The 19038-nt window shown below is 39.1% G+C and overlaps 1 protein-coding gene across 7 annotated transcripts in view; it reads left to right on the plus strand.

Moving 5' to 3' along the window:
- Positions 1-19038, plus strand: part of kiaa0825 (KIAA0825 ortholog) — a 120669-nt gene that overhangs the window by 16615 nt on the left and 85016 nt on the right. The window lies entirely within an intron of this gene.

Raw genomic sequence — 19038 nt, forward strand, 5'->3', positions numbered from 1 at the left:
GTCGTGACGCTAGATAGCGAGGCTGAGGCTCTGACTGGCATTGGAGCTGCTTGTGGGGATTGAGGCTGCTTGGGAATGGCGTTTGTTAATATTTATTAAGAGCAGCTCCTCACTAGATCATATCTCTGCCTGAGTTTATATACACTGTCAGCCAGGGACGTGCACTCGCATGCTGCCATGTAATTATGGGCTTGGTAGGTGGGTTTGTGTGTGTCTTCGTACAAGTAAGCATGTGTGTATATGTGATGCTTTCAGTTTATGGATGATTAGTTTTTACTGTATGTTGCTGCCTTTTTATTGTCCTTGCAGACAATGACAAGGCCTTGTTTAAGAAAGTTACTGCACAGAGCACTTTGTTGTTTACTAATCTTAATGAGAAGACCGGGGACTTTACTCTCTGGTCGTGTAATGTGTGAGTGTGTGTCAGTGTTCATTTTCTCTGAATCGTGGCTCCAATGAAATCACACAGAAAAATATGTTTCATGGCCCTTGAGAATGTGTATTATGCATGCAATTCATTTTTTTCCCATTTCCTCCGAGTGGTCACAATGGCTTTTGTGTATCACTCTTGAAAAGCTCAAGGATATGAACATTTTCCGGGCACCTTCTATTGAGAAAGCACAGACAAAAATGGCTGGCTTATTGAGAGCAGCCAGCACTTTGTGATGAAGAGTCAGTATAATTCGCCAAGGGCATGAAAACAATAATGCAAACAAGGGTACTAAACAAGTTGGTTTTAATGAAATGCTCCCATCAAGACAATACACTTCTCCCTGCTCTTCATCCCGGCAGCCCTGTTTAAGTACGTTGAGGAAGCCATACAAGTATGAACCCCTATCTCACTGCCACTGGAAAGAGAACAAGATACACAAACACCCACAGAAGAGGACACATAAACATACATATATACACCACTTTCACCACTCTACCTCCTTTTTAAGGCAACCTAATTGAGATATCAAATATTGCAACTTTCCCCTTCTGTGAAGGGCAGGTGGCCCCTGCTGTGGCCTGGTTGGACAGCACCCAGGGAAAGGGCCACAAGAGACCAGGGCTTGTGCGGTTTGGTGTGTTCATGTATGTGTGTGCACATGTCAGAGTGTGTATTGGGGAATCGCAGCAGGAGGCTTCCCATAATAATGCTGTCTGAGTGAGCAGTGGGCCGCAACTGACGAAGAAGACCCCAGCTGTCACAGGGCCTAGCGGGCGGTCTAAAGGGGCTCATAGCCTTCCCACATACACACACAGACGTACCCCAAGGCACCCACAAGACCCTGCTTGACACCCAATGAACACACGAGACAGCAAGGATACACAGAGAACACATGCAAAAAAGAAACACACAAAAGTGCTCTGCAGCCATAGCGTTCAACCCAAGAGCACAGCCCCAAAATGAGAATGAAGAGGTGCACAAACCTTATGGGGAATGTAAGCGCTAGGTTTTGGTTAACAAAAACAAATATACAAACAAATTACTTTGCACTTTTTAAACTTTTTAAATCTTTATAATTCAGTTTTATGGTTTGTATGAAATATGTAAGGCAGGTTTAATTTCCATTGTTCAAGTCATGCTAAACTGGCATTGCCTTCTGAAGTTCCCAGTTTTTAATGTGTATTATGTGCATATAATGTGTATTTAATGAAACCAAATGCTGACATCACCTGTAGGGGGTGTTGTACAACACACACATCAGCACAAACACAGATAGCTCGTCTGAACATATTGTGATTGCATGATAAGAGACTGCAGGCCAGTCTGGTTGTGTGGTAAGAGAGATGCAGACCAGCCCGCTCATGGTCTGATTTAGAGAGACAGAATGAGCAAAAGAGAGGAAAATGAGGGACAAGGGATGAGTGAGTGAGTGTGAGAGAGAGAGAGAGAGAGAGAGAGAGAGAGAGAGAGAGAGAGAGAGAGAGAGAGAGAGAGAGAGAGAGAGAGAGAGATACTGTGCTGGAGAGAAATTAAATCAGTGGCTGAATTATTGCATGATTGCCCATTCCCCAAAGACTTGGGCATCATTTGGTAGAAAGTGTCTAATTGGTTTTCGGCCATGTCAGACACATGCAATTCCCCCTACTAATGGCTCTGTTTGGAAGAACTGGGCCTCCTGGGTCAGAGAAGGACAGAAAATAGCCAGACGGCAAAAAGAGCCTTACGCCCTTCTCCTTTTTTTCTCTCTCAGATAAACGAGGGAACAAGAGAGAAAGAGAGACACAAGAAGGAGAATGTGTGTGTGTGTGTGTGTGTGTGTGTATGTGTGTGTGTGTGTGAGCGAAGAGGAAATGAAGTGGCAATAAGTGCAGCCAAAGGGGAAATGCTCTTCACCGCGAGTTTAATACATCAGACTGGGGATTTGGCAGCCCGCCACACAGCAATTGTTTACCTTTTTGCTCACTGGCTGCATCTGTTCTGTTTTGTAAACGGCACTAAACTATTCGCCCGTAAACACCGGAATCAATAACAACTGCTAAGGGAATTCCCTTATCCCGCCCCTCCCTCTCTTCCCCTCCCTCTCTTCCACATGTTTTCATCCCTAACCACTACCCCTTTTCCTTCCCCTAGATCTCCTCCTTTCTCCCTTTTCTCTCTGTTCGCTGCCAGTCAAATAAATGTAATACACACACACACTGCTGTGTATATGAGAGAGAGAGAGAGCTAGAGAGAGAGAGTGCTGTGTAGCTGATGGTGGATCCCACAGGAGAGACAGACAAGGAGAAGACTGATGGCTCGCCAAAAATACCTGCTCTGTTTGTTTTCTCCTTTTGTGTTACATTGTTGTCATTGTTAAAAGCTACAAACTGAGACTGGCCACTGTAGACCTGCAGAGTGTGTTATTTTCAGACATTTTTTTAATAATCTTTCTGCCCCATATGAAACATAAAGCTCACCTTCCACAGACAAGTTTTGTCTGTTTCACATTTTGTTAAATGACATATTGCTTGCCGTATGCTGATTTACTTTGAGGGCTTCTGATGAGATGCATATTGCTTTGATGGTTATCACAGTAACAATTGATTTTATTTTTGTTTATAAGAACCCCTTACACTGTAATGTCATAGGGGGGAGCTTATATCTAACAATATAATTTGTCCCTGCTTTCAGCACCAGCTTTCAGCACCTGTCCTCCCTTATTGATTCTCAGTACATTGACCTTTGGTTGAACCATTCTGCCTACTAGTGCCCTTCCTCATTCTACTCTATGAGACATGCCATGCACTACGCTATATGACACACCTGGGTGCTTTTAAGCACACCCTCTCCATCAACCGGCTATGAGAGCCTCCATTTGGCCTCACTGTTGTGACAAAGGTATAATGAGGTTTAGATGGCTGTGTACTAGACTGCTATGGCTATAAGGCCATTTGGCTAGAGAGACGACTATAAATACCTATATAGCCTGGGCGGCAGGGCTCGATGAGAGGCTGAGGTAGAACATTGCTAAACATCAAGGTCATGTGCGACTACTTAGAGTGTGAGTTAGTGAGCACGTGAAACAGTCATAGGGTCACAGGTTGAAGGAATAAATAGTTACAAAGGGGAGAGAGGGAGATGATGTTCTGGAAAAGGTGATTCTCCAGATGAAGTGGTGGTTAATGGGTGCTATGCTCAAATGAATGCCCAACAGAAGGTGGGTGGGTTTGGGGGTTGTAGTGATAGTTTTTTTTAGAGAATCCATTCGCTCTCTCTAAGGTGGCCCCGTATAATCAGGTTTAGATTGTTTACTCTTGAGTTGTTGACACTTTTAGTTTCCCCCCACATTGAGTCACGGAAGGCTATGTTGTGACTTCAGAAATAGACATGATTGTTGGTGCGTGCGTGAATGTGCAAGCCGGAGAATGAGGCTGGCACGTGCATGTCAGCCAGGTCACGCATGTACACATGCAGAACGAGGTAGTCTCTCTCGCACAGGCTCCCACTGGACCCCATTACAGAGGAGCTGCCGAGCTGCGGACCCATGCAGCTTAATCACACACACACACACACACACACACACACACACACACACACACACACACACACCAAATAATTACAGAGGTATTCACATGTGATTTCAGAGATGCATGCACACACACTTTCACATAAATACATGTATACACTAAGATTTGCAAACACAAACAAACTTGAGGTCAGAATATATTCCACAGAGTCTGGTAGCAGTGTGGCAATTATCCTGCAAGACTGACATGTGCAAATGTGTGAAAGTGTCTTCTACAAAATCAAGTTATTCATAAAGACCTGCATTACACGCACATAAACACACATGTGCGCACCCGGCAGACACAAGCAGTCTCCGACTCTCACTCATAAACTCTCATGTGAACAAACACACTCGCATACACACAGAGAGAGTCAAGGCCTCATACATGATTAAACCACGCATCCTTGGGGACAGTGTGTTGTCATATTGTTAGATTTTGTTTAACAATATAACAAAACTAGAAAATTTCGCAAGAAATTTTGAAAGTGTGGCTACTACTGCCGTAAGACCTCGCAATATATAGCTTTTGTTTCTGACGCCCGTCTCTCCTCCAAAGCACTTGAGTTGGTTTGTGTGTTAAACTGATTGGCTGATATGAAGCACCTGTGTGCTGCCGTCGTCATGGTGACCAAGTGAGCGCCAGCAGACTGATTAGAGGCAGACTGGACTGTGGACTTAAGGAAATAAACTACTGAACGTCCTGAACACACACAAACGTATATGAAATATCATATGACCTTATTAATGATCAGTGTTGACAACTACACAATATAAAACACACGTAAACGTCTTTGTGTGTGTCTGTGTGTGTGTGTATGTGTCTGTTTGTGTGTGTGTGTTTGTGTGTCTGTTTGTGTGTGTGTGTGTTTGTTTGTTTGTGTATGTGTTTGTTTGTTTGTGTGTGTGTCTGTGTGTCTGTGTGTGTGAGACAAACAGACAGAGAGACAGAAGTCATCTGTGTTGTGTGTGCGTGTGTAAGTGTCTGTGTGTCTGTTAAACTGCTCTAACGAGAACACCTGTGGGTCGTTAGATCAAAGGTTGCCATGGTGATGACTTCAAAGGGACTTCCTTACACTGAGCTTAATAGACCTAAATACTGTGGAACTCCTTTCAAACTATTTTAAAAAAATGGTACTTTAAAAGCCACTATTGCTTCGATATCGCATATTGAGCGTTAGGAAGACCTGATGAACAGATACTGTGACTGGCGAGTCTGTACGATAAAACATGTGTCTGTACGGGCGATTTACAAATCAGGTACGAGCTTCAGGGGAGACGTGGCTTTGGAGGGAGATTTAACATGGCGGCGGATGGCAGAGCGAGGTGGACTTGCTCTCACATTCAGTCCGATTTCAAGACGTCTGAGTCTGTTGGATTCCTATCGACCGCAGTTTATGACAGAAGACAAGATTTCCAACGTTTCTATCCAACAATGGTGTATGAAGAGTGAACATTGTGGGAGTAAAGACAAAATACGTTTTATTTTTTTAACAGTTTCTGTCGCTTCTTCTCACTCTGTTAATTGGTGCGCCACCCTCTACGAACGTTTCGTGAAATTTTTTTTATGTTTTTTGCATTTTTCGGGAAAACGTACGGGCGAATCTCTTAGAAAAGTCATACCTCACGATTCCCGCGCAAACCGCACGTTTCGATGTAATTTTTGCGCATGTGCTGGCAACGCTCTGGGAGGAGTAGTGGTTTGACTATAAGAAGAATAATAATAACTAGAAAATTTCGCAAGAAATTTTGAAAGTGTGGCTACTACTGCCGTAAGACGTCGCAATATATAGCTTTTGTTTCTGACGCCCGTCTCTCCTCCAAAGCACTTGAGTTGGTTTGTGTGTTAAACTGATTGGCTGATATGAAGCACCTGTGTGCTGCCGTCGTCATGGTGACCAAGTTAGCGCCAGCAGACTGATTAGAGGCAGACTGGACTGTGGACTTAAGGAAATAAACTACTGAACGTCCTGAACACACACAAACGTATATGAAATATCATATGACCTTATTAATGATCACAGTGTTGACAACTACACAATATAAAACACACGTAAACGTCTTTGTGTGTGTGTGTTTGTGTGTCTGTGTGTGTTTGTGTATGTGTTTGTTTGTTTGTGTGTGTGTCTGTGTGTCTGTGTGTCTGTGTGTGTGAGACAAACAGACAGAGAGACAGAAGTCATCTGTGTTGTGTGTGCGTGTGTAAGTGTCTGCGTGTCTGTTAAACTGCCCTAACGAGAACACCTGTGGGTCGTTAGATCAAAGGTTGCCATGGTGATGACTTCAAAGGGACTTCCTTACGCTGAGCTTAATAGACCTAAATACTGTGGAACTCCTTTCAAACTATTTAAAAAAAATGGTACTTTAAAAGCCACTATTGCTTCGATATCGCATATTGAGCGTTAGGAAGACCTGCTGAACAGATACTGTGACTGGCGAGTCTGTACGATAAAACATGTGTCTGTACGGGCGATTTACAAATCAGGTACGAGCTTCAGGGGAGACGTGGTTTTGGAGGGAGATTTAACATGGCGGCGGATGGCAGAGCGAGGTGGACTTTCTCTCACATTCAGTCCGATTTCAAGACGTCTGAGTCTGTTGGATTCCTATCGACCGCAGTTTATGACAGAAGACAATATTTCCAACGTTTCTATCCAACAATGGTGTATGAAGAGTGAACATTGTGGGAGTAAAGACAAAATAAGTTTTATTTTTTTAACAGTTTCTGTCGCTTCTTCTCACTCTGTTAATTGGCGCGCCACCCTCTACGAACGTTTCGTGAAATTTTTTTTATGTTTTTTGCATTTTTCGGGAAAACGTACGGGCGAATCTCTTAGAAAAGTCATACCTCACGATTCCCGCGCAAACCGCACGTTTCGATGTAATTTTTGCGCATGTGCTGGCAACGCTCTGGGAGGAGTAGTGGTTTGACTATAAGAAGAATAATAATAATAACTAGAAAGAGCATTTCCTGCTGAAAATGCGTTGGAATGCAAAAAGCTGAAGCATAAAGCTGAAATATTTGAAAGAAATTGCTGAATGTAGCTGAAAATAGTGAAATAAAGTTGAATAAAGCTTAAAAAAAGCTTAAAGCTGAATATATATGAAAACAGCTGAATGTATATGAAAATACTGGAATATTTATCAAAACAGGTGAATATATATGAAAATAGTGGAATATATATGAACATGTAAAGAAAACTACCTGATGAAAAGTGTTGAAGCCCAAAAGCATTAAACTGAACTGTTGAAAATCCTTGTTGTTTAAATGTATAATTGGAAAAGGTGAAAGGAAAACTGCATCATCTAAACACTGAACATAGTGAAATATTGTTGAATAAAGCTTAAAAAAGCTTTAAAAAAGCTGAATATATTTGAAAATAACAAAACAACTGAATAAAACACCTGAATATGTATGAAAATAGTGGAATATATATGAACATGTAAAGAAAACTACCTGATGAAAAGTGTTGAAGCCCAAAAGCATTAAACTGAACTGTTGAAAATCCTTCTTGTTTAAATGTATAATTGGAAAAGTTGAAAGGAAAAGTGCATCATCTAAATACTGAACATAGTGAAATATTGTTGAATAAAGCTTAAAAAAGCTGAATATATTTGAAAATAACAAAACAACTGAATATATATAAAAATAGTGGAATATATATGAACATGTAAAGAAAACTACCTGATGAAAAGTGTTGAAGCCCAAAAGCATTAAACTGAACTGTTGAAAATCCTTCTTGTTTAAATGTATAATTGGAAAAGTTGAAAGGAAAAGTGCATCATCTAAATACTGAACATAGTGAAATATTGTTGAATAAAGCTTAAAAAAGCTGAATATATTTGAAAATAACAAAACAACTGAATATATATAAAAATAGTGGAATATATATGAACATGTAAAGAAAACTAACTGATGAAAAGTGTTGAAGCCCAAAAGCATTAAACTGAACTGTTGAAAATCCTTCTTGTTTAAATGTATAATTGGAAAAGTTGAAAGGAAAAGTGCATCATCTAAACACTGAACATAGTAAAATATTGTTGAATAAAGCTTAAAAAAGCTGAATATATTTGAAAATAACAAAACAGCTGAATAGATATGAAAATAGTGGAATATATACATGAACAGATAGAGAAAGGGAGGGAGGGAGACAGAGAGAGAAGTCCTGTGTGTGTGTGCGTGTGTAAGTGTCTGTGTGTCTGTTGAACTGCCCTCATGTCAGAGGTTGCCATGGTGATGAATTCAAATATCGGCAGTTACAATTACTAACTGCCGATGATTATATGGAGTCAATGCTGGGAAACACCTATCCAAAAATCACCCAAAAAACATACTTAAAAAGCCCCGATTGCTTAGATATCGCATATGAAGCGTTAGGAAGACTTGATGAACAGATACTGTGACTGGTGAGTCTGTACGATAAAACATGTGTCTGTACGGGCGATTTACAAATCAGGTACGAGCTTCAGGGGAGACGTGGCTTTGGAGGGAGATTTAACATTGAAGCGGATGGCAGAGCGAGGTGGACTTGCTCTCACATTCAGTCCGATTACGAGACGTCTGAATGTGTTGGATTCCTATCGACCGCAGTTTATGACAGAAGACAAGATTTCCAACGTTTTGAGCTATAAATTATGCCCAAAGAGTACACGGTACGGAGTTTACGGCAAATTTAAAAAAAAAAAATCTTCAAGATCTGACGTGGGTCTGCCCTCTAAGTATGACATCACGTGCACTGAGGTCCGCAACACACACTCATGCAAAAGAGAGAAAAGGCGGCAAAAAAACATAAAACTAAAACGCTGACAATTATGACAGTATAAAATATATCAATAAGTGGAGATATGCGGCAATAGCTGAAAGTTTTGGCAACATTATAAACTTGGAATGGTGTCTCTAGCTGAAAGCATGGCAGAGCCTTAGGCTTTTGGAGCTGAAGAAGTTTCAGCGGATTTTAAAACGTTTTTCATTGGAAACCATTCATTTTTATTTTTATAAAAAGTTTAATAATTTAAATATTTGAAAAAATATGAAAAATGTAAAAGCGTAGAATAATAGCTGAACGTTTTGTCAACATTTGAAATTTGAAATTGTGTCTCTAGCTGAACGTATGAAGAACCTGCAAACGTTTGAAGTTGAAGATGATTTGAAGATTTCCCCATTGGGTCCCATTTTAAAAAAAATCATAAAAAGTTTAATAATTTAAAAATTTGAAAAGTCTGAAATTTGAAAAGGAAGTTGCACACGTGTGCTTAAGAAGCTGAATATTTGAATAATTGAACTTTTTTCTGTAGCTGAAAATATGAAGGAGCTGAAGAGGTCCAAAATACGTACGGAAGAAATAGAATAATAATAAGTTTTTTAAAGATTCGAAGAACAATAGTTGGAATGCTCGAAGCATTCCAACTAACTAGAAATTGCATTTCCTGTGGAAAATGCGTTGGAATGCAAAAAGCTGAAGCATAAAGCTGAAATATTTGAAAGAAATTGCTGAATGTAGCTGAAAATAGTGAAATAAAGTTGAATAAAGCTTAAAAAAAGCTTAAAGCTGAATATATATGAAAACAGCTGAATGTATATGAAAATACTGGAATATTTATCAACACAGGTGAATATATATGAAAATAGTGGAATATATATGAACATGTAAAGAAAACTACCTGATGAAAAGTGTTGAAGCCCAAAAGCATTAAACTGAACTGTTGAAAATCCTTCTTGTTTAAATGTATAATTGGAAAAGGTGAAAGGAAAACTGCATCATCTAAACACTGAACATAGTGAAATATTGTTGAATAAAGCTTAAAAAAGCTTTAAAAAAGCTGAATATATTTGAAAATAACAAAACAACTGAATAAAACACCTGAATATGTATGAAAATAGTGGAATATATATGAACATGTAAAGAAAACTACCTGATGAAAAGTGTTGAAGCCCAAAAGCATTAAACTGAACTGTTGAAAATCCTTCTTGTTTAAATGTATAATTGGAAAAGTTGAAAGGAAAAGTGCATCATCTAAATACTGAACATAGTGAAATATTGTTGAATAAAGCTTAAAAAAGCTGAATATATTTGAAAATAACAAAACAGCTGAATAGATATGAAAATAGTGGAATATATATATGAACAGATAGAGAAAGGGAGGGAGGGAGACAGAGAGAGAAGTCCTGTGTGTGTGTGCGTGTGTAAGTGTCTGTGTGTCTGTTGAACTGCCCTCATGTCAGAGGTTGCCATGGTGATGAATTCAAATATCGGCAGTTACAATTACTAACTGCCGATGATTATATGGAGTCAATGCTGGCAAACACCTATCCAAAAATCACCCAAAAAACATACTTAAAAAGCCCCGATTGCATAGATATCGCATATGAAGCGTTAGGAAGACTTGATGAACAGATACTGTGACTGGTGAGTCTGTACGATAAAACATGTGTCTGTACGGGCGATTTACAAATCAGGTACGAGCTTCAGGGGAGACGTGGCTTTGGAGGGAGATTTAACATTGAAGCGGATGGCAGAGCGAGGTGGACTTGCTCTCACATTCAGTCCGATTACGAGACGTCTGAATGTGTTGGATTCCTATCGACCGCAGTTTATGACAGAAGACAAGATTTCCAACGTTTTGAGCTATAAATTATGCCCACAGAGTACACAGTACGGAGTTTACGGCAAATTTAAAAAAAAAAAATCTTCAAGATCTGACGTGGGTCTGCCCTCTAACATGACATCACGTGCTCTGAACTCCGCAACACACACTCATGCAAAAGAGAGAAAAGGCGGCAAAAAAACATAAAACTAAAACGCTGACAATTATGACAGTATAAAATATATCAATAAGTGGAGATATGCGGCAATAGCTGAAAGTTTTGGCAACATTTTAAACTTGGAATGGTGTCTCTAGCTGAAAGCATGGCAGAGCCTTAGGCTTTTGGAGTTGAAGAAGTTTAAGCGGATTTTAAAACGTTTTTCCATTGGAAACCATTCATTTTTATTTTCATAAAAAGTTTAATAATTTAAATATTTGAAAAAATATGAAAAATGTAAAAGCGTAGAATAATAGCTGAACGTTTTGTCAACATTTGAAATTTGAAATTGTGTCTCTAGCTGAACGTATGAAGAACCTGTAAACGTTTGAAGTTGAAGATGATTTGAAGATTTCCCCATTGGGTCCCATTTTAAAAAAAATCATAAAAAGTTTAATAATTTAAAAATTTGAAAAGTCTGAAATTTGAAAAGGAAGTTGCACACGTGTGCTTAAGAAGCTGAATATTTGAATAATTGAACTTTTTTCTGTAGCTGAAAATATGAAGGAGTTGAAGAAGTCCAAAATACGTACGGAAGAAATAGAAGAATAATAATAATAACTAGAAAGAGCATTTCCTGCTGAAAATGCGTTGGAATGCAAAAAGCTGAAGCTTATAGCTGAAATATTTGAAAGAAATAGCTGAATATAGCTGAACATAGTGGAATATAGCTTAAATTAGCTAAATATAGCTAAATATATTTGAAAATGAAAAAATAGCTGAATATATGTAAAAATAGCTGAATATATTAATATAGCTGAAAATAGCGGAATAGATGAATATATAAATAAATAGCAAATCATTATTGAAAATATAGAAAAGGCAAAATACCTGCTAAAATTTTACAGTTCAAAGTCATTTAATTGAACTGTTGAAAATTCTTGTCGTTTAAATGTATAATTGGAAAAGTTGAAAGGAAAACTGCATCATCTAAATCAGGGGTGTCAAACATACGACCCGGCTCGCCACAGTGTCCAGTCCAACAGAAGAAAAAAAAAAGTTTTTTTGAAAAATTAAAATCTGTCACAGGTGGGGTTTGAACCACTGACCCTTTGCTCCTAAGGCGGAGTTGCTAACCACTGATCTACAGGTGCAGGTGGCGAGAGACCAGATATTACTGAGTGTCTACAAAACCATCCGTCGAACCTCAGAACGTGAACGTCAGTGACGCTGTTCATCCTGACGTCTATAACCAAAGTGACCTGCACACACGCGCGCGCGCACACACACACGAACGTGCACGCGACCATAATAACACGTTCACGCGCGAGCACGGCCGTTCATGTGCGCGACCCGTTCGCGTGTGCGGCCGCTTACGTGCCTGCTGCCTGTAGATGCACAGACCAAAGGGCTGCTGCTGGGGACGGACCGGCTCTCCCATTCAGTCGGACCTCAACACGTCTTATCTGTTGGATTCCTATCGACCGCAGTTTACGGCAGAAGACAAGATTTCCAACGTTTTGAGCTATAAATTATGTCCAAAGAGTATACGGTTTCGAGTAGAGAGCAAGTTTAAAATATGTGTATCGCCAAGTGCCCTCGCTCTGGAGTCTGACGTCACCGCTGTGAGCTGCCCAACACACAATAATGAGAAAGGCAGAAAAGGTGCGGAAAAAACATAAAACGAAAACGCCTACAGTTAAAACACTATAGGAGATATCAAAAAGATGAGTAATACAATAACAGCTAAACGTTTTGTCAACATTTTAAAGGTGGAATGGTGTCTCTAGTTGAAGGCATGACAGAGCCTTTCCCTTTTTGAAGTTGAAGAGTTGAAAGCGGATTTGAAGATGTTCTTCATTGGAAACCATTCTTTTTTTTTTAATAAAAAGCTGAATAATTTTGAAAATTGAGAAAATATGAAAAATGTAAAAGCGTAGATTAATAGCTAAAGGTTTTGTCAACATGTGAAATTTTAAATATTGTCTCAAGCTCAACGTATGAAGAAACTGTAAACGTTTGAAGTTGGAGATGATTTGAAGATTTCCCCATTGGGTCCCATTATAAAAAAAATCATAAAAAGCTTAATAATTTGGAAATTTGAAAAGTCAGAAATATGAAAAGTCATAGCCATCGTCTCCTTAACTAGCTGAATATTTGAATAATTGAACTTTTTTCTGTAACTGGAAATATGAAGGACTAGTTACGGTCCAAAATACGGATGGAAGAAATAGAAGAAGAAACAGTTTAATAAAGATTTGAAGAACAATAGTTGGAATGCTTGCAGCATTCCAACTAATAAAGATTTGAAGAACAATAGTTGGAATGCTTGTAGCATTCCAACTAATAAAAAGTTTAATAAAGATTTGAAGAACAATAGTTGGAATGCTTGCAGCATTCCAACTAACTAGAAAATTTCGCAAGAAATTTTGAAAGTGTGGCTACTACTGCCGTAAGACCTCGCAATATATAGCTTTTGTTTCTGACGCCCGTCTCTCCTCCAAAGCACTTGAGTTGGTTTGTGTGTTAAACTGATTGGCTGATATGAAGCACCTGTGTGCTGCCGTCGTCATGGTGACCAAATGAGCGCCAGCAGACTGATTAGAGGCAGACTGGACTGTGGACTTAAGGAAATAAACTACTGAACGTCCTGAACACACACAAACGTATATGAAATATCATATGACCTTATTAATGATCACAGTGTTGACAACTACACAATATAAAACACATGTAAACGTCTTTGTGTGTGTCTGTGTGTGTGTGTATGTGTCTGTTTGTGTGTGTGTGTTTGTGTATCTGTTTGTGTGTGTGTGTCTGTTTGTGTGTGTGTGTGTTTGTGTATGTGTTTGTTTGTTTGTGTGTGTGTATGTGTGTCTGTGTGTCTGTGTGTGTGAGACAAACAGACAGAGAGACAGAAGTCATCTGTGTTGTGTGTGCGTGTGTAAGTGTCTGTGTGTCTGTTAAACTGCCCTAACGAGAACACCTGTGGGTCGTTAGATCAAAGGTTGCCATGGTGATGACTTCAAAGGGACTTCCTTACGCTGAGCTTAATAGACCTAAATACTGTGGAACTCCTTTCAAACTATTTTAAAAAAATGGTACTTTAAAAGCCACTATTGCTTCGATATCGCATATTGAGCGTTAGGAAGACCTGATGAACAGATACTGTGACTGGCGAGTCTGTACGATAAAACATGTGTCTGTACGGGCGATTTACAAATCAGGTACGAGCTTCAGGGGAGACGTGGCTTTGGAGGGAGATTTAACATGGCGGCGGATGGCAGAGCGAGGTGGACTTTCTCTCACATTCAGTCCGATTACGAGACGTCTGAATGTGTTGGATTCCTATCGACCGCAGTTTATGACAGAAGACAAGATTTCCAACGTTTTGAGCTATAAATTATGCCCACAGAGTACACAGTACGGAGTTTACGGCAAATTTAAAAAAAAAAAATCTTCAAGATCTGACGTGGGTCTGCCCTCTAACATGACATCACGTGCTCTGAACTCCGCAACACACACTCATGCAAAAGAGAGAAAAGGCGGCAAAAAAACATAAAACTAAAACGCTGACAATTATGACAGTATAAAATATATCAATAAGTGGAGATATGCGGTAATAGCTGAAAGTTTTGGCAACATTTTAAACTTGGAATGGTGTCTCTAGCTGAAGGCATGGCAGAGCCTTAGGCTTTTGGAGCTGAAGAAGTTTTAAAACGTTTTTCATTGGAAACCATTCATTTTTATTTTTATAAAAAGTTTAATAATTTAAATATTTGAAAAAATATGAAAAATGTAAAAGCGTAGAATAATAGCTGAACGTTTTGTCAACATTTGAAATTTGAAATTGTGTCTCTAGCTGAACGTATGAAGAACCTGCAAACGTTTGAAGTTGAAGATGATTTGAAGATTTCCCCATTGGGTCCCATTTTAAAAAAAATCATAAAAAGTTTAATAATTTAAAAATTTGAAAAGTCTGAAATTTGAAAAGGAAGTTGCACACGTGTGCTTAAGAAGCTGAATATTTGAATAATTGAACTTTTTTCTGTAGCTGAAAATATGAAGGAGCTGAAGAGGTCCAAAATACGTACGGAAGAAATAGAATAATACTAGAAAGAGCATTTCCTGCTGAAAATGCGTTGGAATGCAAAAAGCTGAAGCTTATAGCTGAAATATTTGAAAGAAATAGCTGAATATAGCTGAACATAGTGGAATATAGCTTAAATTAGCTAAATATAGCTAAATATATTTGAAAATGAAAGAATAGCTGAATATATGTAAAAATAGCTGAATATATTAATATAGCTGAAAATAGCGGAATAGATGAATATATAAATAAACAGCAAATCATATATAGAAAAGGCAAAATACCTGCTAAAATTTTACAGTTCAAAGTCATTTAATTGAACTGTTGAAAATCCTTGTCGTTTAAATGTATAATTGGAAAAGTTGAAAGGAAAACTGCATCATCTAATTCAGGGGTGTCAAACATATGACCCGGCCCACCATAGTGTCAAGTCCAACAGAAGAAAAAAAAAAAAAAAATTTTAAAAATTAAAATCTGCCATAAGTGGGGTTTGAACCACTGACCCTTTGCTCCTAAGGCAGAGTTGCTAACCACTGATCCACAGGCATAGTTGGTGAGAAACCTAATATTATTGAGTCTCTACAAAACCATCTGTCAAACCTCAGGACGTGAACGTCAGTGACGCTGTTAATCCTGACGTCAATAACAAAAGTGACCTGCACACACGCGCGCACACACACACGAACGTGCACGCGACCATAATAACACGTTAACGCGGCCGTTCGCGCGCGCGCACGGCCGTTCACGCGCGCGGCCGTTGAGGCGCGGGCGCACCCGTTGGCGAGCGTTTACACGCGCGGCCGTTTCACGTTAGTGGGCGTTTACGTGTGCTGCCGTTCACGCGCGAGCACGGCCGTTCATGTGCGCCACCCGTTCGCGTGTGCGGCCGCTTACGTGCCTGCTGCCTGTAGATGCACAGACCAAAGGGCTGCTGCTGGGGACGGACCGGCTCTCCCATTCAGTCGGACCTCAACACGTCTTATCTGTTGGATTCCTATCGACCGCAGTTTACGGCAGAAGACAAGATTTCCAACGTTTTGAGCTATAAATTATGTCCAAAGAGTATACGGTTTGGAGTAGAGAGCAAGTTTAAAATATGTCTATCGCCAAGTGCCCTCGCTCTGGAGTATGACGTCACCGCTGTGAGCTGCCCAACACACAATAATGAGAAAGGCAGAAAAGGTGCGGAAAAACTATAAAACGAAAACGCCGACAGTTAAAACAATATAGGAGATATCAAAAAGATGAGTAATACAATAACAGTGAAGTTGAAGAGTTGAAAGCGGATTTGAAGATGTTCTTCATTGGAAACCATTCATTTTTTTAAAATAAAAAGCTGAATAATTTTAAAATTTGAGAAAATTTGAAAAATGTAAAAGCGTAGATTAATAGCTGAAGGTTTTGTCAACATGTGGAATTTTAAATATTGTCTAAAGCTCAACGTATGAAGAAACTGTAAACGTTTGAAGTTGAAGATGATTTGAAGATTTCCTCATTGGGTCCCATTATAAAAAAAATCATAAAAAGCTTAATAATTCAAAGATTTGAAAAGTCAGAAATATGAAAGGTCTCAGCCATCGTGTCCTTAGGTAACTGAATATTTTAATAATTGAACTTTTTTCTGTAGCTGAAAATATGAAAGAGTTGAAGAGGTCCAAAATACGGATGGAAGAAATAGAATAATAATAATAATAATAATAAGTTTAATAAAGATTTGAAGAACAATAGTTGGAATGCTTGCAGCATTCCAACTAATAATAAGTTTAATAAAGATTTGAAGAACAATAGTTGGAATGCTTGCAGCATTCCAACTAATAAAAAGTTTAATAAAGATTTGAAGAACAATAGTTGGAATGCTTGCAGCATTCCAACTAACTAGAAAATTTCGCAAGAAATTTTGAAAGTGTGGCTACTACTGCCGTAAGACCTCGCAATATATAGCTTTTGTTTCTGACGCCCGTCTCTCCTCCAAAGCACTTGAGTTGGTTTGTGTGTTAAACTGATTGGCTGATATGAAGCACCTGTGTGCTGCCGTCATCATGGTGACCAAATGAGCGCCAGCAGACTGATTAGAGGCAGACTGGACTGTGGACTTAAGGAAATAAACTACTGAACGTCCTGAACACACACAAACGTATATGAAATATCATATGACCTTATTAATGATCACAGTGTTGACAACTACACAATATAAAACACACGTAAACGTCTTTGTGTGTGTCTGTGTGTGTGTGTATGTGTCTGTTTGTGTGTGTGTGTTTGTGTGTCTGTTTGTGTGTGTGTGTCTGTTTGTGTGTGTGTGTGTTTGTGTATGTGTTTGTTTGTTTGTGTGTGTGTATGTGTGTCTGTGTGTGTGAGACAAACAGACAGAGAGACAGAAGTCATCTGTGTTGTGTGTGCGTGTGTAAGTGTCTGTGTGTCTGTTAAACTGCCCTAACGAGAACACCTGTGGGTCGTTAGATCAAAGGTTGCCATGGTGATGACTTCAAAGGGACTTCCTTACGCTGAGCTTAATAGACCTAAATACTGTGGAACTCCTTTCAAACTATTTTAAAAAAATGGTACTTTAAAAGCCACTATTGCTTCGATATCGCATATTGAGCGTTAGGAAGACCTGATGAACAGATACTGTGACTGGCGAGTCTGTACGATAAAACATGTGTCTGTACGGGCGATTTACAAATCAGGTACGAGCTTCAGGGGAGACGTGGCTTTGGAGGGAGATTTAACATGGCGGCGGATGGCAGAGCGAGGTGGACTTTCTCTCACATTCAGTCCGATTACGAGATGTCTGAATGTGTTGGATTCCTATCGACCGCAGTTTATGACAGAAGACAAGATTTCCAACGTTTTGAGCTATAAATTATGCCCACAGAGTACACAGTACGGAGTTTACGGCAAATTTAAAAAAAAAAAATCTTCAAGATCTGACGTGGGTCTGCCCTCTAACATGACATCACGTGCTCTGAACTCCGCAACACACACTCATGCAAAAGAGAGAAAAGGCGGCAAAAAAACATAAAACTAAAACGCTGACAATTATGACAGTATAAAATATATCAATAAGTGGAGATATGCGGTAATAGCTGAAAGTTTTGGCAACATTTTAAACTTGGAATGGTGTCTCTAGCTGAAAGCATGGCAGAGCCTTAGGCTTTTGGAGCTGAAGAAGTTTTAAAACGTTTTTCATTGGAAACCATTCATTTTTATTTTTATAAAAAGTTTAATAATTTAAATATTTGAAAAAATATGAAAAATGTAAAAGCGTAGAATAATAGCTGAACGTTTTGTCAACATTTGAAATTTGAAATTGTGTCTCTAGCTGAACGTATGAAGAACCTGCAAACGTTTGAAGTTGAAGATGATTTGAAGATTTCCCCATTGGGTCCCATTTTAAAAAAAATCATAAAAAGTTTAATAATTTAAAAATTTGAAAAGTCTGAAATTTGAAAAGGAAGTTGCACACGTGTGCTTAAGAAGCTGAATATTTGAATAATTGAACTTTTTTCTGTAGCTGAAAATATGAAGGAGCTGAAGAGGTCCAAAATACGTACGGAAGAAATAGAATAATAATAATAAGTTTTTTAAAGATTCGAAGAACAATAGTTGGAATGCTCGAAGCATTCCAACTAATAAGTTTTTTAAAGATTCGAAGAACAATAGTTGGAATGCTCGAAGCATTCCAACTAATAAGTTTTTTAAAGATTCGAAGAACAATAGTTGGAATGCTCGAAGCATTCCAACTAATAATAAGCCCGCAGGAGAACATGAAGTGTGCTTCCAGCATGGGGTCTATGACCCCATGCGGCTGAAGCCACACTTAATAATAAGCCCGCAGGAGAACATGAAGTGTGCTTCCAGCATGGGGTCTCTGACCCCATGCGGCTGAAGCCACACTTAATTACATTAGGATCCAGAGGCGATAATGTTACAATTATTGGAAAAGATCCCCCCCTCTTCTTTCTTTCCTTCCCAACACTCAATCATCTCTGTGCTTTCAGAGTCAAGGCTAATACTGAGCTCATCCATTCCCAAATGTCTTTGCAGTAGAGGAGCTCATTTAAGCGGACACACAAAAGTATTTGTGCATGTGTCTGCGAGTATGGCAACGCATCTCCCAGCCGCCCATTCTCCAGCTTAATGCGGAACATCCCCCGGGTGATGGCTTTGGCAGCCTCCAAAATGGGAAATCCATATTTGCCGAGGGGGTCATCGGCGGGTTAGGGGAG

This window comes from Clinocottus analis, unplaced genomic scaffold (genome assembly GCF_023055335.1).
Source record: "Clinocottus analis isolate CAN_PGR_092001 unplaced genomic scaffold, fCliAna1.0.p SCAF_7, whole genome shotgun sequence".
NCBI lineage: Eukaryota > Metazoa > Chordata > Actinopteri > Perciformes > Cottidae > Clinocottus > Clinocottus analis.